The sequence below is a fragment of the Coenobita brevimanus genome, chromosome 41 (genome assembly GCF_032717465.1).
Source record: "Coenobita brevimanus isolate Jiangsu-jjx chromosome 41, ASM3271746v2, whole genome shotgun sequence".
NCBI classification, from domain to species: Eukaryota; Metazoa; Arthropoda; class Malacostraca; order Decapoda; family Coenobitidae; genus Coenobita; species Coenobita brevimanus.
The window spans coordinates 19,171,906-19,184,685 of NC_136994.1; positions in this window are offsets into that span (position 1 = coordinate 19,171,906).

Sequence of the window (12,780 nt, forward strand, 5' to 3'; positions counted from 1 at the left end):
GAGAGGACACATCAGGAGAAAGAAAGAGGTGCAAAGGGGAAGGATGGTGACTGGCATCACAGGCTCCTGGGCTGGGCTGCAGTATCCAGGACCTGCAAAGAGAAGGACATGGACGAGGGTTGGAGTGGAGGAGGATGGGTGGAAGGGGGAGAGGGGCTGAGGTATAAGGGAAAGGATGAAGGTATGAAGGACTCCACCACCTGAAACAAAAGAGAAAACTGTAAGTCTTCTGAATGAGGGTGCTCTCTGGCTACAGTACCTGACCGCTTAAATTCGTGGATGCATTTCCTACTTTATTCATGATATCACCAGTTAATTTTGTTCATCCCCTTCACTACCAGAGGTCTGTTCTATGTTTAATAAAATATTTGGTAGTGCTCTGAGGAACGTGACCACCGTATGACGGGGCGGGTTAATTCATATCAGTTTCAGCTATTTAAAGACTTCAGTAGCCATTTTAGTAATACAATCAACGACACTCAGTGGATACATTGTACCCTCTACCTAATCTACTCTATTAATAAACTTTTCTATCTTCTTACTGAGTTTTGCCATTTCACCCGTTTCTCAAACCTTCACAGTACTGTATCTGTCTTTATAAACGCTTATGAAATATCCCTATCATTGTCTCAGGGTGCTTTAGTAAAAATTTCTTGCTATTCAATAATGGTTTACCTGGTAAAACCAGGATTTTCACATGACAAAACATATTAAGCAGGACATATGAGGACACAGCTATGCATTCCATAGCAGCTTCTACAAAGTTGTGTAAATGAAAGAAGTATACACCATAATACAGTACATCAGGTATGGAGATGACCAAGCCACTGTAGTGATAAGTCATGGCTGCCACTGGCCTGGTATGAACAGCTACTAAGTCTGACCTGCCATCAAGCTCACACCCAAGCCAAACCAATAACCCTACAACTCAGATAAACATTCATGGCAACTAAAAGTGTGCCATGAATTACAACAGTACAAGTGAAGTCACAGGGGAGTGGAACTGCTTCATCAAGCACTCACTTAAAGTACTTCCTTGTAAGTGAATGAGTTATCATTGACCTTGTAGACATGTATGTCATCAATCCCAGTGAGGCACAGTAACTACAGGTAATAACCACTGCAGCCTGTGGTCAGTTGTATGTGTGTGAGATGATTCCCAGCATCACCATTTGTAATGCCTGTGGCGTTAACACAGGTCACAGCCTCTGCCTCAACACTGCCTTCAAATGGCCAGTGGACACTGACAATGCCAACATAAAACAATGACTAACTGTGTCTAGCTTTACACAACAATGATGAAACCAGACCATCATTCTACCTAAGGCTATTTATGTCTAACTCAGGTGCTGGTGTGAGACACCTTCTTGTAGTAAGTGACACTGATATGGTTGGGCAACTCCCCTGCCTGCTTATATAAAACGTCCCTCAACTCCCTATCCTTCAAAAGGTGAACAGTGTACTATAAGAAAAGGGTAACATCAGCCGGCAGTCCACTGGGTTCATGTCCAGATGAGCCTGGGACAACTACAAAATCCTACTTTCACGGCAATGTATGGTACTTAAGCCTTGGTCCCTGCATTTACTTTTTCTACACAATCACAAAATTACCCCTTCAGCTGAACACATCTTTTATCATTCTTAGTGGTTGGTGATTTTCTATATAAGTGTTTGAAATAGAGGGGTACATACAGCCTTCATTAACCCCTTCAATACCACAGACCCTTCCTATCTATCCAGACGCCTTCATCATGTAAAGGGTGGCCACAAACAAATCACCTCTTTGTCCTGTCCTCTGCCATTCAGCTCCAACTCTCCCCTCCATCCCTGCATCTTATCCTTGGACTTTCCCTCCCCCTACATCTCACTAATACACATTCTCCTTCCCATGCTGAGTTAAACTGGTGGTGGCAAGAATAAACTATAACACATACTCTACGCTGGCAAAGATTCGCAACCTCTTTACCTTAACTGATGGCCAGGTCTAGTATGACTGTAGGGAAATTTTGACTAGTAACCAAGGACACTCATTCCTACCTCAAAACTAGGGGTTCATCAAATTTTATGTTGCTAAAACTTATTCGTGTGAGTGGTCCAGTTCCATCAGATGAAGGCATACTAAGTTATCTCAGTAATGGCCTATCCTGAACACTTAATACTACCACGATACTATTCTGTTAACTATTTCTTTAGCATCCATGAGATTACAGTTTAAATGGTTATGGTCAACTGCACTTAATATTTAACTTTTTCTGTAAGTAGCGATTACGGTATTCCAAAATGGTGCATTAACTGAGTAATGTGGAGATAACTGCTAAAGAAAGAGTTACTATACTGTACATATACTAAAGAAAAGCAAGTTATAACTCACCATAGTGCTGGAGTGTTCCTTCAAAGACTTAATGCAGCAAATTTGCCGATACTAAAAATTTAACACAAGTACGAGATGGATTATGAAGATGAATCAACACACAATGACACAAATATACACAAAGTTAACTTGGATCTGTAGCAATAAAATGTTTCTTAATTCTCTGAGTGCAATGGTGGTGTGAGAGGGGCAGCTTTCATGGGCTGGCACTATGTAACTGTGTGCTTGGGCAATACACGTTATATATACCGTACAAATTTACCTCAACTCCCTCCCTATACCCTAACAGGAGGATGGTGAACTGCAAGGGAGGGGCAACTTCTGCCAGCAAGTTTAAATCCAAAGAAGACTGGGGCGACAACAACATCAATACAGTCTCAATAAAGGCATACAGCTTTAAGTGTTGATTCATCCTTTACAAAGTCAACATAAAACAGCAATTTATACGCAGGTGACGGCTTCTTCCAACGCCTCGGATGCCACACGTCAGTCAAGCTGGGCAGGTGGGCACGCAGGTCCAGGTGTATACAGGTCTAAGGGTCCTTTTTCGTAAGACATGCAACACAACCTGTAAAGATAAAACAGTAACATTAGTCATCATCATCTTCAAAGTCAACAAAACCTGTACAGATTAGTCACTAACATGGAAAAAAAAAAAGGGGGGGGGGGAGAGAGAGAGAGAGAGAGAGAGAGAGAGAGAACACAAGGCAAGCCAAAGTACAACAAAAGGAAACATATCATCATGACATTCTTTCCCACCTACGGATGGGGTGTGGTAAGGTAGACAATGGACATAGAGAAAGTATTAATGCCACAAACTTGCTCATCATCATAATTATCATCATCTTCGTTTCGTTTCGTTTCTGAAGGCTCCAACATCCTTGCATGCATCGGCCTTGGTCACCTAATGGTGGCTCTCCATGCTGCTCGATCTCTGGCAGCCTCCATGTTCAGTACTTTAACCCTGAGGCCACACTTAATGATCTCGGCCCACGTCTTTCTCGGTCTACCACTCGCAACCCCACCCCCAATATTAACGCTTTTTGCTTTCTGCACCCAATTATCATCCCCCATCCTCTCCACATGCCCAAACCATCTCAATCTACCTCTCCTCATCACAACACCAATACACTCCAGTCCCTTCCTATCTCTCAACACTTCCATTGTAAACCCAGCCCCCCCAGGCCTTGCATGCAGGAACGCACTGCACATCCACCTAATCATTGTCGTTTTTGTACGTTTGAGCCTGCGAATATCCTCTTCCTTTACTGCCAAGGTCTCACTTTTATATAGCATCACACTCCTAACACATGCTGCATACAAAGACCCCTTAGCACGTAGGGAGAGTCCTCTCAATGTCAGGAGAGGCAAAGCTCCCTGAACTTCTTCCTACCACTTCTCACCCTAGCCATACAGCTAGCTCAAGCACATAACATCATAACAAAACTATGCCACACACTCAAGAGACTCACCAGCAAGTTCAATCCTTTCATGCCACACACATAAAATCAGCATTATCTCGCTGTCTACCTCTAATACCACTACATCTCTTACGCACCCACTTATCACAAACACTGCATAAGATGGAATTACTTTCCATGCCCTTGTGGCAAATTGCACATGGCCACTTTCCCTCTTCTTTGACAATACTGCCACCAACCCTGCATTTACTCAAAAGCCCTTGTGCCCTATACCATCTCTCCACTTCCTAAATCTTTCCTCCGCCTCCCTTTCATTCTCTGCAATCAACACCAAATCATCAGGATACAACATCTCCCATGGAAGTCCATTTCTGAAGTCACGTGAGAGGGCTTCAAGTACCATGATAAACAAGGGGCTCAAGACTGACCCTTGATTCACACCAACAGTCACGGAAAACTCATCACTCAAATCTCCATTCACTCTCACCTGGGTGCGAGCACCCACATACATGGCCATAACCACCCTAACCAGCCACTCCTCCAAGCCAAGCTTTCTCATTGCCCACTTCACCACCTCTCTAGAGACTCTGTCAAAGGCCTTCTCCAAATCAACAAAAACAAAGTACAGTTCCCTTTTCTGTCCTATATATTTTTCCTGAAGCTGTCTAACACTGAATATGGCATCAGTGGTCCCCCTGCTTGGCATAAACCCAAACTGCATCTCATCAACATTCACTCTTTCTCTAATCATACCTTCTAGAACTCTCTCCATTACCTTCATTACCTAAAAGCTTTATACCTCTATAATATCCTCTTTCCTGGGCATCACCCTTCCCCTTGTACATATTTACATTCTTCAACCAATCATCTGGGACAACACACCATTATATAAAATCATACATATTTGGACAGTGACTAACCTCACCCCTGTATCTCCTGAGGCCTTTAACATTTCAGCGGTCAACCCAGACACACCTGCTGCCTTCCCCACCCTCATCCTGCCTATTGCCTCACTCACAGTAGCAGCATCAATCAAAGACCAAGGGCCTAACACTGGATCTGCTGGCTCCAAACCTTCCCTGTCCCAGTCAAATCCCTCATTCAACAACCGGTTATAATGCTCTCTCCACGCATCTTTAACATCCTCACTGTTCACCACTACCCTTCCTTCATCAGTCCTCACACACTGCTCACCTACAACATCCCGATTATCCCTCTTCATCTGATTTGCCATCTTGAACTTTTAATCTTCCACCTAACTATTAAAGCCAGAGAATTACTGATCATCATCATCATCATTATCATCCTGAACTTATTTTTTTATTCTATGTAAAGATGGTGTCAGGCAGGTTCCAGAATAAAGGCAAAGGTATAAAGCACACAACAGGAACTACCAACCCCCTGGCCAGTGAAATGGGCCACATACTCACCCACCCATCATTCAAGCCCTGGATTCCTGGTTTCATCTCAATGGCCTAACAATCTGCACTTTTTATTTCTTAAGACATGCTTCATAATAGTATTTCTGGGACATAAAGGCAATCAGTTAATTATCACGTTTTACATGGATGACAAACCCTTAGCCTAACCTCCTGCTTACATAGCCTAATTAATGAGCTTGACCCCTTGTTAGTTGCCATGATTCCACCACCTGTACACCTCACTTACACCCTCATGTAATTATACCTATCCACTGTCCTCTTGGTCTACCATCCCTCCCTCACCTGCACACTCACTCCATCCATCCACCACTAATCCCTTTCTGCCCCATACAAACAGGAGGCCACAGCTGGGCTATCATGTCTCAACAATTCAGGCATGGACCAGCTTTACTTGAGTGGCATATGTCAAAAGAAACCCCAAATTCCATTCTTACCTAGAGCTGTTCCATCCTGAGGTGAGTCAGCATGGGTCCTGAGATGACAGCATTGCAACCCACTACATCATCACTGCACCACCTGCATCCTGCACTGCTCTGTCCTGTAAAATATAAACACAATAAATATCAAATGTTCATCATTATTTTACCTACGCACCTTGCCACTACATTCAACGGCCCTGGCTCATATGAATGTGAACACAGTGGACTACAGGATTGACCTTCCCTGCTGCAGATCACCTTCCCCTGTCACTTACAAAGGAAAGAAACCCTACACAATAGAATAATCACCATCAAGGTTTCAAAACTAGAAATGTACAGGGGAAAAAAATCCATGCCATTTTCAAAACTGGAAATATGCAAACAACTCAAAATCTGAGCCACACTGCAACAACAATGCCATATCTGAGCCACACTGCAACAACAATGCCATATCTGAGCCACACTGCAACAACAATGCCATATCTGAGCCACACTGCAACAACAATGCCATATCTGAGCCACACTGCAACAACAATGCCATATCTGAGCCACACTGCAACAACAATGCCATATCTGAGCCACACTGCAACAACAATGCCATATCTGAGCCACACTGCAACAACAATGCCATATCTGAGCCACACTGCAACAACAATGCCATATCTGAGCCACACTGCAACAACAATGCCATATCTGAGCCACACTGCAACAACAATGCCATATCTGAGCCACACTGCAACAACAATGCCATATCTGAGCCACACTGCAACAACAATGCCATATCTGAGCCACACTGCAACAACAATGCCATATCTGAGCCACACTGCAACAACAATGCCATATCTGAGCCACACTGCAACAACAATGCCATATCTGAGCCACACTGCAACAACAATGCCATATCTGAGCCACACTGCAACAACAATGCCATATCTGAGCCACACTGCAACAACAATGCCATATCTGAGCCACACTGCAACAACAATGCCATATCTGAGCCACACTGCAACAACAATGCCATATCTGAGCCACACTGCAACAACAATGCCATATCTGAGCCACACTGCAACAACAATGCCATATCTGAGCCACACTGCAACAACAATGCCATATCTGAGCCACACTGCAACAACAATGCCATATCTGAGCCACACTGCAACAACAATGCCATATCTGAGCCACACTGCAACAACAATGCCATATCTGAGCCACACTGCAACAACAATGCCATATCTGAGCCACACTGCAACAACAATGCCATATCTGAGCCACACTGCAACAACAATGCCATATCTGAGCCACACTGCAACAACAATGCCATATCTGAGCCACACTGCAACAACAATGCCATATCTGAGCCACACTGCAACAACAATGCCATATCTGAGCCACACTGCAACAACAATGCCATATCTGAGCCACACTGCAACAACAATGCCATATCTGAGCCACACTGCAACAACAATGCCATATCTGAGCCACACTGCAACAACAATGCCATATCTGAGCCACACTGCAACAACAATGCCATATCTGAGCCACACTGAGCCACACTGCAACAACAATGCCATATCTGAGCCACACTGCAACAACAATGCCATATCTGAGCCACACTGCAACAACAATGCCATATCTGAGCCACACTGCAACAACAATGCCATATCTGAGCCACACTGCAACAACAATGCCATATCTGAGCCACACTGCAACAACAATGCCATATCTGAGCCACACTGCAACAACAATGCCATATCTGAGCCACACTGCAACAACAATGCCATATCTGAGCCACACTGCAACAACAATGCCATATCTGAGCCACACTGCAACAACAATGCCATATCTGAGCCACACTGCAACAACAATGCCATATCTGAGCCACACTGCAACAACAATGCCATATCTGAGCCACACTGCAACAACAATGCCATATCTGAGCCACACTGCAACAACAATGCCATATCTGAGCCACACTGCAACAACAATGCCATATCTGCCATATCTGAGCCACACTGCAACAACAATGCCATATCTGAGCCACACTGCAACAACAATGCCATATCTGAGCCACACTGCAACAACAATGCCATATCTGAGCCACACTGCAACAACAATGCCATATCTGAGCCACACTGCAACAACAATGCCATATCTGAGCCACACTGCAACAACAATGCCATATCTGAGCCACACTGCAACAACAATGCCATATCTGAGCCACACTGCAACAACAATGCCATATCTGAGCCACACTGCAACAACAATGCCATATCTGAGCCACACTGCAACAACAATGCCATATCTGAGCCACACTGCAACAACAATGCCATATCTGAGCCACACTGCAACAACAATGCCATATCTGAGCCACACTGCAACAACAATGCCATATCTGAGCCACACTGCAACAACAATGCCATATCTGAGCCACACTGCAACAACAATGCCATATCTGAGCCACACTGCAACAACAATGCCATATCTGAGCCACACTGCAACAACAATGCCATATCTGAGCCACACTGCAACAAAAATGCCATAAAACAAGAAACATACAACCCACACACCAAACCTGCTGAATACTGATAAAACTATGAAATGAGTAAAATGATAAAAAGCTAAGTTAAGCTGAAGAAGCTGTATACTCTGAAGGTGACCTCAACATGCTTCACAGCTAACCTGTACATCCTTTGCATCCATCCTCTGGTATATTATTACCAGAGTATATTCATGGTGGTGCTGTACACCTTCAGGTTAACAAGGCAGGTGTGGCAATCACCAGGAACATATTTCCCTGAACCTCTCTATAGGGATGGACCCTGGTCAGACAGCCACACACAAGCAAAAGGATATTTGTGGTGGACAGGTTTCTCTGACCTGCAGTTCAACAAGTTCATGTTCACACCAGCCTGGGGTTGCAACAACTGACTTACTACCAGTACTACAACTACTACCACTACAGTGTTAATCCATAAATACAAAATGGCTGACAATCAAAAGGATTTTCTTTTCTTTCTTTTTTCTCTTTTTTTAAATAAAAAAAAACTGGAACTGTATCAATACAATCTGTGGTATGTAGGGTTACCAGTCAGTCCATCCACATGTCCTTTCACGCACATTTCAAGTTTATTTACTCACATGAACGACTTGGTTCACTCACACTTGTCAGAGTGCCCACAAATTTTATATCTGTTTATTCATGTACCAGATAATTACACTATACAAATTACGTAACGTTAACTACTAACTTACAGTTTAACCTAACCTAGTAAATGAACCTATCCTAACCTAACCTACCCAATTAACCCTTTAACCGCGGGTGTCATTCCAGAATGACGTTGCAAAAACTGGACCAAACCGCGGGTGTCATTCTCGAATGTTTGTGAATATTTTGAATACCCCGCGTTTTTTCCGTGCGCCAATTGTTTCAAGGGAGAGTAGCTATTAAGTTCTTTCACTCCAGCTGACCCCCACCTCCCTCTTCCCCCCCCCAGGGCCCCTCCTCCCACCCCCTGGGCCCCCCACCCCACCCCTGACCAAGCGCGCATCAGTATCTGTCCAGCTGTGTGAGTGACAACACATGTTGATGTGGCAGTGAAGTGCAGGCAATTACAGTGCCTTTTACCTGTCTCAGTGAACACAGAGTGGGTGTTTATCGTATGTGCAGTGTTCATATATGTTTATAGTATTATTATCAGAATGAGGTTGGCATTTGGTAATGGTGTGTGAGCGAAAAATAGTGATTACAACACCGCTGATGTGGCAGTGAAGTGCAGGTAATTACAGTGCCTTTTACCTGCCTCAGTGAACACAGAGTGGGTGTTTATCGTATGTGCAGTGTTCATATATGTTTATAGTATTATTATCAGAATGAGGTTGGCATTTGGTAATGGTGTATGAGCGAAGGTAATGATGTGTGAGCGAAAAATAGTGATTTTACACCCCTCACTTCTAACGGCACTGCCCGTCCTGTGAAAGTCAACAAAGTCATGAAACCTACATCAATGGAAAGCTGAAGGTTAGTACTTTCTAATGGTACCTTATTTTTTTCTCTAGCTTTATTCTGTGCAGAGTTATTAAGGTGTAAAGGTTTGTTTACATTTGGCTGAAACCCCCGCGGGAGAGGACAGTCAGACCAAAACAATACCCGCGGTTAAAGGGTTAACCTATCCTAAGTTACCCTACCCAAAATTTGAGTAAGGTTTAGTAGGTCTGCCATTATGCCCTTGAAATAAAGCATCAAGAGAACAAGATCATCAGAGAAACAAAGTCAACACTAAACATCATTAACACCCATAAAATTATTTAAAAATCATAAACGAAGCAGAATGGGTAAATACAGAAGTAAATGTATTCAGGCAGATTTGAATATGTTTGAGTGCCTTCGAAATAAATAATAAAACATTGGTGAGGCATAACGAACATGATAATAACAAGCAGGAAAAACATCAAGGCAATTCTTTACCAAACTGGCAAGGCAATTCCAACTACAGTATATTCTTACAAGCTCATGAACAGACGGAAAGTAACTGAGGTACATAATTATGCAAGTGAGATGGTTAAGTGCTGACGTCTGACTGCAAAAAGTGAATGGAATAAGCAACATACACCTATTGTGGGGAAGTGATGGAAGCCGTCACTTCACCTGCGGCTGCCTGTAACCGATGGGATGCATTGATGATCTCGCTGATGCGCTACGTCAATGCATCAAACATTTAAATCTATAGGAAACTTAACGATCCAGCCCAACCTAACCTACCTTTCCCTACCCCACTTCATTTAAACCACGTCAATGCATCAAATATTTAAATCTACAGGAAACTCAATGATCCAGCCCAACCTAACCTACCTTTCCCTACCCCACTTCATTTAAACTACCTAGGACTGTTACTAAACCTAACCTTAGAGGGCCCCTGAATGCCTATCAGCCTAATCCTAGTCTATATCCCAGCTTACTAACCTTTACTTACCCTAACCTTTTCTAACCTATCCTATCCTAACCAAACTTAGTCAACTGAAATTATCCAAACTTAATACGCTGGCAGAGAACTTAGATATAACATCATGAGTAAGACGTGCATTTGGAGCTTGGAAGAAAGATTTGCTCTTGGTGGTAGCTTCTTTAGGGTGACGGTACGTGTGATAAGGACAGGTACGCATTTCACAGGTAGAATCTAATAAAACCCTGTATCTATGGCAATCTACAAAGCAAAAAAAACAACCTGTGAATGACTAACTTCAACAGATAATAAGCAAAGGCTGCAACCATTTGGCAAAGAGTTAACATCGAGAGAAAACAATTGCTGACCACAAAAATAATAATAATACTGTAATAATAATAATAATAATAATAATGTCAGAAAGAGAAAACAAACTGGAGGAATAAGAACTGAACTCGCAATAATACAAAAGAAACAGGAAATAAGGAAAGGCCGGACCCGTTTGGCAGAATTAATGCCAACAGGAAGAAAATAATAATAATAATGATAATAATAATAATAATAATAATAATAATAATAATAATAATAGCCAGAAAATATAGAAAAACAGGAGGAATAATAACTGAATTGGTCAGGCCCTTCTGCTACTTAATATAAAACATACATTTACCCAGTCATTGGATATCAGAGTCAATTTGGTGTTACTTTTTGTATACTGGAATAGTTATACAATACAATATAGGGTTTTTGTAGTGGTTATATCACCTGTAAAAGAGTTTGGGGGTAGCATTGTGTTTTCCGAAAAAATAAATTACTCTATAAAATAAGGCTTTGGCTGAACTGACTGGTAATCGGGTACATATATATAACTGACACTATACCAGGAGTGTTATGGTAGTATATATATCCTTTCTCTCTCTCTCTCTCTTTTTTTTTTTTTTTGTAAGCTGACGTTAAACACATTTTGGAAAACCAGTGCCATTGGAAATCTGGAATTTATATTTTAGGGACTGCAATGTACTACTATTACTACCACTACTATGATCAATGTATTGCAGAAATAATACGGATATTTTACCTTAATCAGGGTGAGAAATAGGATGTGATGATTTCTCCATTACGCCATCTTGGAGGCCGCCGTCATATCTCCTCTTCTGGCACCTTCTAAGCTTGATTTGAAGTCTTTCCACCTCACACACTTCTTCCTGCTGGTAAAATATGGACAGGCTATAATTAATATCAAGGAAGATGTGTTAAATTACTGTAGTTCAAAGAGTTGCCTTACTGTAACCCCGCCAACTCTGCCTGGGTATGTTGGTTTGATGCTTATTTGGGCCATTATATCCATCACAGCATATTCTAACTATACTCTAAGTTATCAGCAGACACACACTTACCTTTGCTTGTGAATATAGAGCCCGAGGTAACGGCAAAACCGCCAAAAACACAAATTATTCTCATTTTTTGTCGTCCGGCGTCCCTTGAGGTCCAGGGCAACCGAACGTGGTGAATGTAAGCGTCACTTTCACAAACCCTGATTTTATTATTTTATATATTGCTTCTATCAGTGCCATTAAAATAAAGTAAGACAGTCGTATAAAGATATTACTAAAATAACACTTTCACTATATTACACGAATACTCTTGCAGCGCGCTGATTTGAATTTTGATTAGCCCTACTAGTGACACCATTAACATTCTCACGTCCCTATTTTCACTCTTATCTAAGTGAAATATGAAATTAACGGGAATATAGTAATTGTTCTTCCAACCATGAAAGGGTCATTGGTGACAAGTGCGTGAAATTCACTTAAATAATCAAGGGAAAAGGCTGCCTCCCTGGGACTGCCGAGCATTGTGATCAATATTTCACGAGCCTGTCCTGCCATTCCCATACAAACACGATGGATATTAGAAACAGTAGACCAGTAAACATTGTGGAAGGCTATAAAGAGTGAATGGATAGTGTGACACCTGAAACAGGGAACATCAGCCATATAAACCACAACGAATGACGAGCAATATGGAGGAATGTCAAAGATTAGCACCAAAATATGGCTTTAATCATAAAAAAGTTCTATGAAAATGATGCGGACACAGTAATATTTAATTCTTCTACCTAAAATGCTTGTGATAATGATAATAATTTAAAATAGGACGACAATCCTCGCTAAGTTTGTGAATTAT